This window comes from Pan paniscus, chromosome 11, assembly GCF_029289425.2.
Source record: "Pan paniscus chromosome 11, NHGRI_mPanPan1-v2.0_pri, whole genome shotgun sequence".
In the NCBI taxonomy this organism is placed as follows: Eukaryota; Metazoa; Chordata; class Mammalia; order Primates; family Hominidae; genus Pan; species Pan paniscus.
The window spans coordinates 80,302,281-80,315,046 of NC_073260.2; positions in this window are offsets into that span (position 1 = coordinate 80,302,281).

Below are 12,766 nucleotides of genomic sequence, written 5' to 3' on the forward strand. Positions count from 1 at the left end.
TCCCAAGGGTTTTATCTTCTAACCATGGAATGTTCCTTCCTCTCTCAGCTGCCTGGAGTGAAAAGGTGGCCCTCCTTCCCCGGTCTTCTTTCTCTTCAATACACTATTCTACTAAGCTGCAGGCAAAAACAATTTGAAGCAGGTGACAGCAGAGCTTCTCTTTTTAATGCCCTTTGCCCCAGGCACAAGACTGGATCTTTCCAGACACTAGAAATGTTTTGAACAAACCTTCATCTCTTCTCCCCTTGGCAAAGCCAAAGTGTACTTTCAGTTGGCTCTTGGAAATGCTGACAACTATCAGAGGCCCGACATGCTGCTTCCAAAAAGGGTCTCCCGTGTGGCACTTTTTACCTGTGTCTTATTTGGAGCCACTGCACGAGAGAGGGGAGAAGAGGGAGGGCAGGTCTCCAACCTTCTCTCGTGCTCCTGCCTAGCAGAAATGAGAGGCAGGGGTGGGGAAAATCCATCCTGTTAATGCAATAGGCTTGATGCTGGTTGGTTTGAAACCAGCAGAATCACAAAATTGCAAACCTTCTCACAGTACAGCATTTCAGGATCATAAAGAAGAATAAATCATCACTAAAATAGTAGAAAACTGTGCCCCCAGCCTTCACAGATTTCTATAAATCATTTTTACCTCTTACCCAGGAGAACCACTCATGACACATTAGGTTTGGAGAAAGGAGAAAAAAATTCCTGGTGAGCACAGCTCTGGTTATGTCACTATCATTGAGGGGGCCACTGTGATTGAGCTGTTTTGCCAGGGCAGTAGCTTCAATCCCCTGAAGGCAATTGCAATACTCCAGTAAATACAAAATGAAGGCCTGCACAATAACCTAGAATGATTGTTAATGTGAGTTCCAAAGACATTAAATATGCTTTATTCCAGCCTGTCAGAGGGCCATTGTTTATTCGATTTTCACAGCCTGCCCTACTTCAGTCTGATCAACATTTGTTCATTGGGATTATGGCCAATATCCTATGGGCTGGAAAACAAGCGACTATGAAACAAGCAAGCTGCTGGCAGAATGCTACATTTTTCTTTATCTGGTTGGAGGGCCCAAGTGATGTGCAGATACTGTCCAAATGATGTCTGCTTCTTTATACAGAAGGAAAGCTATGGCCATAGGCTATTTAATATTTTCAGCTGTCAAAAAACTTTTGATGACTGAAAGCATTCACCTTGCTTCTGGGAAGATAATGGGTTGATCTTTAAGAAATACCTAGTACACACACCACTCATCACCATTATTGTTTCAATGATTCATCCATCAAACACTTGAGAGTCTTTTTGGTACAAGAATACAGAGATGACTAACTCTTTATCCTCAAGGATCTCATAGTGTTTTGCGTGAGTAAAAATACATGTAAATATATGGAATAGAATCAGAGTTTAAAGAGCAGAGTAATCATTCTGTCTAGGGGTCAAGAGAAGGCATCATATTGCAAGAAGCACTTGAATTGAGTCTTGAGAAAACAAGTAGGAATTCAGAGGTAGTGGCTTTCCAGACCTGGCAGAGGTATGAAGGAGGGAAACAGCAATGCCCACTTGGGGAAGGCAAAAGGATTCTGAATGGCTGCATCGTGGGACAAGGCAGGAAGCGTCAGAAAGTAGGTTGAAGAGACAGGCAGAAGTCATATTAGGGAGAGCCTTGTATGACATGAAGGAGCTTCAGCTTTATGCCACATCAAAGAGAATTAACAAGTTTACTCAGCACCACTTGAAATAAATCGCATGAGCTGAAATTGAAATAACCTGTGTTCTCTTTGTTTACCCAGCATTTTCACTTCTCATATCAGTTGGGTCCAGGTATTTCAACTCCAGGTATTTCAAACAAAAACAAAATATTTTTCGAACAATGAGAATTTTATGCAGGGCATTGTTTACAGAAGTGATAGGAAAGTTAAGAAATCAGATAGGGACAGTGAGGCAATCCAGAAATTAGCAACAGCAGAAAACCACTATGTTGTGTTATGGAAACTCAGAAGCCAAGGATGTCTGGCTGGAACTAGGATTATGGCAGGAACTTTTCCTCTCAGTGATAGAATATAGTGCAATACACTTCCTGGCAGGAGCTGAAATCATAAGTAAGATGCACCTGCTTCAAAGATGTCACCAGATAGAGAGAAGGAGAAAGAAATAGACAGGCTTCTTCTTTTCCTCTGTTTATTTCTCCCTAGTACTTCCCATTGGTCAAGCACATCCAAGGAATTCGTAAGCAAAGGAATATGGGAAATGTATTTATCTGAGACACAAACCAGAGCTGGAGAAGTGCAGAAAGTATGAGAGAAAACATCAGCTGACCTACACAGTCCACCCCTTTTCTGGTGTCCAACATTCATGGCATGTTTATATATTTTTGTGTCTATATATTTATGGCATGCCCATATTTAACTACCTAATAACAGCCTTATTTTCCCATTTTACAAACTATTATCCAAAGAATCCACAGAATAGCTATTCTGCATTAAATGCAGCCGTTCTCATCCTCTTCCCAAATGCGGAGATGTAAAGACCCACCAATCATCATGCCCATATCAAAGTTGAATATCTTCACATGGTATGCAGTTCTCCCCTTCAGGGCATCACTAGTCCTGTGACCTATTCTCTTTTCTCTTTGCAGAGTCATCCTGATAAATAATTTGAAGGCCCTTTAGAGTACAATTTGGAGGATGATTTATAATATATACTTGTGGCAATTTTTCAGAATCCTTCTTCAAGAGAACATAGCCTCCTACTTAGGCTCTAGATCTGTGAACTAACAGAGAGGCTGTGACTTCCTGTGGCACTTACTCAAGATAACTTTCTGTTCACTGGATCAAATAATGCTTTGTTGGGCTATCCTTCTATTTAATTCCTAGGAAACTATAATCAATTAGCTACCATCATAGATCCCTGTAAATAAAAACATCCAAATTGCCACTCAACCCTCCCTGCTCACTACAGTAATTATGGTTATTTTGTCTGTCAGTAAAGTGCTATTGCTACCTGATCCCTGACATTCCAAGATCTCATCTTCCCATTAAAATGAATGTATTTCAAAGTCATCAAATCTTGGTGTCATCCATAGCCTGTAGAAGAAATTAACCATAGATATTTAAAGATATTGGGGCTCCCCTCATTAATGCATTTATCAATGGTTGAGTAAAAGAAGAGTCCTCTGGGTTCTCTTGCAAGAATAGTCAGGAAGAGAGTGAGTAGGTTGAATATAATAAATTCATTCCAACATGATCATCTCCTTATGCTTTTGAATCCTCCTTCATCATTATTTCAGGGAAGTTTGGGGATCTTTTCCTTATTTCACATAGGCAATTATTAACTCTGTGTTTCAGTTAACCAACCAATCAAAGTTTTAGTACGATCTTCAGTTGCTTGAACTAATACATTTAATCCAGACTCTCAAATAAATATACCTATATTGATAAATACTGACAAATCCTACATTATACTCTGTGCTTCTTATTCTTCCTCACATAGATTGTATCTCCACACACATTTTCCAAAGAAATTCCAATAAAAATTAGCAAATATCTGCAATTCTTTTCATGTATACATTATTTATTCTTGGACCAGCCCTTATAATTCTCCACCTGAAGTGTGCTGGCATCTGACTGTAGTTATGGGTTTGGAAGCAATAAAAGATGCTTCTTGTGAGTATTGAGAAAAACAGACATCTCCTTTTATGGCAACTTTTTCAGATGAAAAAATTATAGGCTTCGTAAGTAAAGAAAGATGAGCCTCATTGAACATGGTTGCATTTGCTGGTTACAGAAACTTGGGGATATATTGTGTTCAGAGTTTTCAAATTCAGCTGCATCTGCTCAAATATCCCCCATCCCAACTCTCAGGGTTTCACTCCTTACAACTAATGGCTTAGTACTAACATACTAAATTGGTGAGTCTGTGTTTTCAATTTGCATAATAACTCTGTATACTGCACATGATTCTGATTCTCAACCATAATTTCCTTCTTCGTAAAAAAAATTATGAGAGTGCCAAAGCAGCTCTCTGATTCTCTGGCTGTCTCTTGAGCTAAAAGTTTAAGGTCTAGGCTTATCGTTTTCTTTCTGTAAGTAGTTCAGCATAGTCAGAGACAGCCATTCCATTTTTGTAGTCAAATGAAACACTACTTGTTTTCCCAAAAGACTTGCTTTTGACTGGCACATTATCTCAAACAAAGTAGGCAATAACTTAAGTTATTGTGATGTTATTTGATGAGGCTCTTTAATTGTAATATTCCATTTTTCACCAGAAAGAAATTCTTCACTGTATTCAAGCTAAAAGAAGCAAGCAATCTAAGCTCAGAATTCCTTCTTAGGGATCTATTTCCTGGGATTAATCCTAACATAAAATAATTGTATCAGTCAAGGTCTAGTCAGGAAAATATAGATCAATCTAAGTACTTTAAATAAAGAAAATTCAATACAGGCAAATGGTTACACAAATTTTTGTAGAGCTGAAAAACTAAACAGGAGATCATGAAGCAACCCACAGATTAGCAACAATAGGAAAGACATTATCATTCCACAGGGCTAGAGAAAGAAGAATGTGATTTTATTGAAGCTCTAAAGCCAAGGACATGTAATGAGGGCAAGAACCACAAAAGGAGCTGCCTGTGGGAGCTGTGACCACCGAATGACAGGTAATCTGCCAAGAGCTGGAGTTGAGGAGGAGATGCAGCTGCTGCCAGAGATGCTGCCTAAGTCAACATGAGAGGAGAGATAAACCTTAAACTCATCTCCTTATTCTTCAGTCTTATCTTCCTGTTGGCTCACCCTACCTAGAAGCTAGCAGTTCCTTGCAACAGAGTAGAAAAACGAATTTCTAGTAATTGATTTGAGAACAAATAAGCAAATGGCTGGCATCCTTCTACAAAGAGAAGATTAACAGGGAGGGTTTGCCATTATTTGATTTGGAGTTTTGCCCAGGCCAATTGAGAAGTAACTAGAATCCCTTGCACTCACTTCCTATAGAGTTGCTTTCTGTATCACGTACATGTTTCTAGTTCAATCCAAGATAGAAAAACTGATGTTACACAAAAAGCTTCATAATCTAAAGGAATTTAGACAAGAAAGTTTGGGTTTGGATTAATGTCTATAAAAGTTAACTAATTATAATAGGCATTAAATGCAGACTAGTAATTCTTCCAGTGCCACCACTGTTAAAATAATTGATGTTAACTTCACTCAGATTTGCATAAATATATAAAGAGAGCATAAAACACATTTAAATACATAAAATTATATGACAGATTAATCCCAATACTAAAGTTATGCAATTTGAGTTTAGATTTTAGTGATTCACCTATCTGGGACTCAGTCTATCACTCTCTAAAACAGGTTAAAATCATGTATAAGTCTTTTCTATGTATTTATTCAACAAATGTTGTTTGGTTGTTTTTTTTTTTCCAGTCATCTTGCTAATTGACTTTAAGCACAAAGGATATAGTGGCTTACGACTGTGTGTATATATATATATATATAATGTATTTCATGAAGCTAAGTAGTATTGTTATTAATCAATTAGAAAACTAAATATTAAATTGTAACTGTTCTAAGTGTTATGAAGGAAAAACACATTTTTTCATGAGGGGGATTTTGTCTAGTTGGCAGCCTTAAAGAAGGAGTCCATGAAGAGGTGATCCTTGACATGCAGGAGTTTAACAGAAAAAAAGAGATGAGAGGAGAGTGTTCAAGTATGTATAAAAACCCTGTATCTGGGGCCGGGCATGGTAACTCACGCCTGTAATCCTGGCACTTTGGGAGGTTGAGGTGGGCAGATCACTTGAGGTCAGCAGTTGGAGACCAGCCTGGCCAACATGGCAAAACCCTGTCTCTACTAAAAATACAAAAAATAGCCAGGCATGTTGGCACATGCCTTTAATCCCAGCTACTTGGGAGGCTGAAGCAGGAGAATCGCTTGAACCCAGGACGTGGAGGTTTCAGGGAGCCGAGATCATGCCACTGCACTCCAGTTTGGGCGACAGAATGAGACTCGGTCTCAAAAAGAAAAAAAAAAATGTCCCTGGAGGAATATGACTTGCATATGAGGTTGAAAGAAGGACAACATTCCTGGAATGAATTAAAGGTGTATGTTGCTTTCTGATACTGAAGGGGCAGTGAAGGGCTACAATACAAATGACCATAAACCATGGAAAGTAACACTGTTTTTATTCTTAGAGCAGTAGGAACTCATCAAAAAATTTTAACCTGGAAAGTAACTTATTCAGATTTGCATTATGAAAAGATTACACTAGCTATATTGCAAAAAAAAATGCATTGAAAGGGAAATATTTACTGTGGTAGTTTAGACTAGGTTAAAGTTGATAGAGATGACGAGTAGGGAATATATTTGAGTGATTCTTTAAAAAGTAAAATATGACAGGGCTTAGTGCTGAATGGGATTGGGGCATTAGATTAGGGGGATTTGTCAAAGATGATTACTAGCTGCTGGCTTGCATATGTGTGTGGATGTTGGAGCATTCACTGATGGCATTACTGATGGAATTCACTTGAAAAAGACAAAGGTGAAGGGGTAGGATACAGAATAAGTGTAAGTGTATTCCTGGACATAATTATTTGGGTAACTTTTAGCTATTTATGAGAAAATGCCAACTAAGTGGATGGATATTCAGGTGTGAAACAAAGAAAATAGTCTGGGCTAGAAAAAGATCTTTGGGATTCATTAGCTTACAGATGGTAATTGAAGGTGTAGGCAAGAGTTAGATTGCCAAGGAGGAGTGTATACAATAGAGAGAGAAGAAGGTCAAAAATAGAACTGTGATTGACTCCATCAGCCAATTTATGTTCAGGAGGTAGTGCCTAAAATGGAAATAGTTAAACAATGAACAGATAAGTAGGGAAAATTCCAAGAAATACTGTGTCACAGAATCAAAAAGAAAGTCTTTGAATGGAACTGCTGAGAGACCAAGAAGAGAATGAAAATATTCCTTTAATATAGTGAGATAAACATTCTTGGTAACATAAATGAGAGCAATTTTAGTGGAGTCAAGAGATCAAATGCCAAATTGAGGTGAACTCAGAAGCAATCTGAAGAACTTTGGCTGTGAAGGGGAGGAAAAGATAATGTGATATATAAAGGATAAGGAGGATTCTTTTTGCTGATCTAAAATAGTATAAAAGACAAGTATTCTTGAAAGTTGTTGGAAAGTGTCTTACTCAGTTTATGCTGCTATTAAAAGGATGCCTGAGACTGGGCAAGTTATAAAAACCAGAAATTTATTTCTCACAGTTCTGAAGGCTGGAAAGTCCAAGATCAAGGTGCTGGCCATCTTGTGAGGGCCTTCTTGCTGTGTCCTCACATAGCAGAAGGTGCAAGGGCAACAAAGAGCTGAACCACTTTTCCAAGCCCATTTTAATAGCAGCATTAATCCATTCATGAGGTCTTCCTCTCTCTCTACTGTATACACTCCTTGGCAATCTAACTCTTGCCTAGACCTTCAATTACCATCTCTAAGCTAATGAATCCCGAAGATTTTTTCTAACCCATACTATTTATTTGTTTCACACCTAAATATCCATCCACTTACTTGACACTTTCTCATAATTAGCTAAAAGTTACCTAAACATCTCTCAAAAGACCCCACCTCCCAACACCATTGCATTGAGGATTAAGTTTCTAACACGTGAATTTGGGGGAACACATTCCAGCCGTAGCAAGAAGAACCCAATTAAGAGAGAAATGTTTGCTACACAAGAGCAAGAAGAAACAAGCAATTGTGGAAAGTTCTGGAGCATGTCACAGGAGTTAGAATCCAGAATTTTATATAGTAGAGACATCTCCATTGTAACGAGAAGAAAAGACAGAATAGATGCAAATTTATGTTTGTTTGCTATTGGAAAGTTAGTTTGTTGTTATGGGGGAGATAATAGAGTTGTCTTGTGAAGGCTTTTAATATCTCTATGAAGTCAAAATCCTCTTCCTAGAGAGAGAGCAGAAAACAGTATAGAGGATGAAAAGAGTTGGAAAATAAGGGAAAGCAGTAGGACATTTCCAACTCAGGTTTTCAGTGATTTTATTATTTTGCTCCTATTTGGTGTATCCTGATTTCAAATTAGAAAGTGTTTCCTTGAACTAGTATCAGAATCATCTTTTGGAAAGATTATTTTGTGTCTCATGAAGGCATTTCCCCTCTCTCTCACACACACATGTACACACACACACCCCCCCTCCACACACACACACCATTGAACTCTTTGAAAAACTTAACGCTATGTGAATATTGCTATTAAAAATGAATCTATGGCCACACATTTTACAGTTAAAAAAAATCTCAGTGAAACTTAGATTCCCACTAACAAAGAACCTAAAGAACCACTGCCTAAAGACATTTGCTAGATCTGTACTGAGACCTCCCTGGGGTGTTGTTGTCTCTCTTTATCACAATTGAAGTTGTAGCAGAGGCACTGTTTTAACCAAAATCCTATACAGTCTTTCCAAAGCCCCTATTAAAACTACAAAGGAAAAAGAGACAGCCACATATTTTCCTTTCTTACTTTTCCTATGTCTGGTATGAGAGTCTAGGAAACCTAAGTGAGAGATTTTTAAACTTCAACATTTTACAGGGTAATAGAGATTGTATGAAAATTCATGATAGAAAACGTACTTGAAAAACTGTCTATACAAGTTAATCCTGGTTTCATATTTATTTGTTGCTTCCAATTAGTGAAGTTGCCAAATGAGTTATGCCAAGATTTTCCTAGTCTCAGACACAAACTAATATTTTCTCTAAAGACTGGCTTCCTTTCTAGATAACATTATTAGCCATAGAATATTCATCACGACAGTGCAACATGAGAGTGATCTTGGCAGATTTCACTCTTATAATCCAAAATGAAAGAAATCTTGCTAATATAAAGTGAGGGAGCATGTTCTCTCCTATTTCGTCAACTGTTATAAAATCAGTGAAGCCCTACTTAGCTTGGGCTTTCATCTACTGCAAATGTGATTAAGATTAAATTTAAGAATAAGTGGTAATGGAACTATGCAAGTATATTTCCATGGCAAGGATGTTGCCACTGAAAATTGGCTTCTAAAAGGAACAATGATTAGAAAGGAAACGTGCAGAGGGCAATTATTAGAAAGGAAATGCACAAAGGTGAACTATGCAAGTAAATTTCAGTCAAGGAGCTTGCCGCTGAAAATTGGCTTCTGAAAAGGGCAATGATTGGAAAGGAAGTGTACAGAAGATGCCAATGTAGCATCTTCAATTATATAAAATATTTCAATTAAAGGCCGGAGAGGTTAGGAAGACTTTTATTAAATAATGCAATTAAAAGCTAATAAGTCTAGGACTCAACCTATACTCAGAAAGAAAATTTCGTGAATTAGTTTTCTATTGCTGTTGTAACTTAGTGGCTTTAAAGAAGTTTTTTAAGTCTGGCACACGTTCCACTGGGCTAAAATCAAGATGTTGGCAGGGAAGCATTCCTTCTGGAAGCTCTGAGAAGACAATTTGTTTCTTTGCTTTTTCACCTTCTAGAGGTGGCCTATATTCCTTGGCTCATGGCCCCTTCATCTATCTTCAAAACCAGCAATACAGCATCTTTGCTCGGGTGTGCTTCCATCATCATCCATCTTTCTGTGACCTCACTTCTGCTTACTTCTTCCAAAGTGAAGGACCCTTATGATTACATTAGACCCATTCATATCATCCAAGATAATCTCCCACCTCAAGGTCCTTAAGTTAATAACATATGCAAGGTCTTTTTTTTCTGTGTTAGGTAACGTATTGATGAGTTTTGGGGGATTGGGACATGGATATTCTTGGGAGGCTACTATTCTGCCTACCACGTTTGGAACAATGGAAGGGCATGTTTCTAAAAGAAATTTACTTCTGGGGTGTTTATGTTTTCTAGCCTACTATGTTCAAAGAGGAGATTTCAAAAAATTTAAAGGATTTTGCCATAACTATGCAGTACATCAAATAATCAGACAACTCATTTTCAGTGACAAGAATGCTAAATATGAAAAGGATTATTTTGGCAAAATGAAACTTACTCAGAAGATATGAATGGATGATTGAAAAGCTACTGGGGATGCCCAGAGGACGTCATGCATCTCCTTCTCAGGAAATTACAGCAGGAAGGAGAACAGGCAAAGGGAGTAAAATGGTAATAAAAATGTATTTTAATTAAATTATTCCATAATAAAACTAAAATGAATCTAAAAACAATAGCTGATTATTATCCTCATCATGCTTCTTGAATAGCCTGTGCAAGAAATTATTTGGAGATGAGAGCTGAGATTTCACCCATGCTCTCTCTCCTCTTTCCTTCTCTGAGTTGCTTTCTCCCTTTGTCTCTGTCTCTCAACACTCTGCTCCCTCCCTCTTTCATCTTGTCTTGCAGGAGGTATGACCTGAGTAACGACTCTGGTGCTTTGTTGCCTTCTAAAGCACAGCATTACCAGTGGACTGCATCAGTGTGGGTTAAAACTGGCATTAAGGCAAACTGTTGCTCTAGCTGCAGCATGTTTTACCTTTAAAATCTGTCACATTCTAAGAGATACAGCTGCCAGGAAAGCTGGGTTTCCAGGAAACAATAATTTTCGTATTTTTGTCAGCATAATCTAGATCTAGATTTGCTTTAAAAAAAAAACAGCATTAAGCATCCATATTTTCCAAATAAAATATTGAAGCATGTGGTCTAACAAAGGATGTTTCACCACTTATAAATTTAAATAAAAAGCACTACAAGCTCATGAAAAATAAATTTCATTTAGTTGCATAAGGAATAAATTTATTTTATTGAAAAATAAAATAAAATTATAAGTAACTGAGACCATCATGGAAAACCCAGAATTCATGGTCATCATTATTTCTACCAGGCAGTTCAGATTACTATTTTGTTGTAAAGCCCACAATTTATTTTGTGCAGTATCTGCCAGTGCCTCAAAAGCTGGAGTAAAAAAAAAAGTTTTTAATCCATGTGAAATCATGTGAACTGAGAATTTGGCAAGCTTAATTATCCCAAGAGTCTGGTTCAGTAGTGTGGTGTCTGGCACACTAAATGCTCAATAAATGTAGATTGAATAAATGAACAAATGTATGAACAATTTAAGATTGGCCATATAGATAGCAGGCCAAATTTCCTCTCTGCCAGGACTGAGTGAAAAGCTCATAAGATCCATCTGGAGGAATGACTGCTCAGGACATTTGGTCCTATAAGGAGAGAAATCTTTATAATTAATCATTAGTTTGACAGATTTCATCAAGGTGTATCAACTTAAGATATCACCATGAAAACATTCTTTGTTTGTTTTTTCCTTTCTCACTGGATTTTACTCTCCCTAGTGATATCTTAGTCTGATTTTATGGCATCTCAGACTAATTTGGTGTTTTCCATGTAAAAACTTTGATTTCATTTTCAATTCACAGAACTCTTCCTCTACACTCCCAGGTAGGCTAGACCGGTGGCTCCTGCGGCTATAGAAGGATATAGAGGCAAATGATGGGGTCTCTTCTCCCATGTCATTCCCACCATCTCTGCTGTCATTTCCTTTCTGAGGTTGGAACAGGGATGAAGGGGTGGAAAGAACACATTTCACAGGTGACTGCTCATGGCATATCAGCCTCTCTTTGTCACGCCTCCCTGTTTGGTCCTCATTTCCCTTTCCCCATCAGATGCTGACTTCCTCATGGGAGGCATCTATGGGTTCTTGGGTGGAACCTCCAGGAGTTTTACCCCACACAACTGCCTGACATAAGGTAACTGACTGGGACTTGGCTTCTTCCGTTTCTCCTCGTGCCCTACTCCAGATGATCCACTCCGCATCCCCTTAATGTTAGCTTCCCTTTGCCCAGTGGGTGGCACCAGGAAGGGAACTGTGATTGAAAAGAGCTTGACTCTCAGCCTCCAACTCACCTTCAGTCAGATCCCACTCACATGTCCTTGTCATCCCAAACATCGACATGCAGGCTGCACATTGGAACTTCCTTTTTCAACTCTGTCACATCCCTCTGGCCCTTTTCTCCACATTCAAACCTAAAGAACAGATGATCCATCTGTTCAGTGGCTCAGCATTTGCTAACATATCATCCTTACTCTTTACTTTATATGAGGGTTGTGGGGAGGACAGGGAAGTCAGCTTGGCCACTCCCCATCTTGTGGGAAGGTGGGAGAACCCATCCTATAATCCCTTCTTTCGGGCGATGAAATTGCTACTACTCTATACAATTCATATTTCCTTAAAATATGGCATTTCATTCTCTCTGTAGAGCTATTTAAATAAGTGGGGTAAAGGGAAGGTAAGTGTACCTTCCATTAAACTGTTGTCCATGGCCTCTCCCGGGGAGAAGTAACTGGATTATCTGACTGGGATGTACTACTCTTAAATTTTAAGGTAACCAATGCCTGTTATCCTCACTTGTGGATGCTAGTTGAGTCATCTGCAAAAAATAGAACCACAATGTAGAAAGCTTACCATGGGGCCAGGCCTTTCTCTTACACACAGTGCTCTACACATGTCAAGCCATTTGTTTTTCACACAACAACTCTAGGAACAGAGGATATGACTATGTTCTTGTTTCTTTTTTTGAGACGGAGTCTCACTCTGTCACCCAGGATGGAGTGCAGTTGTGCAATCTCAGCTCACTGCAACCTCTGCCTCCCAGGTTCAAGCGATTCTCCTGCCTCAGCCTCCTGAGTAGCTGGGATTACAAGTGCACACCACCATGCCCGGCTAATTTTTTTTTTTTTTTTTTTTTTTTTAAGTAGGGACGGGTTTCACCATGTTGGCCAGGCA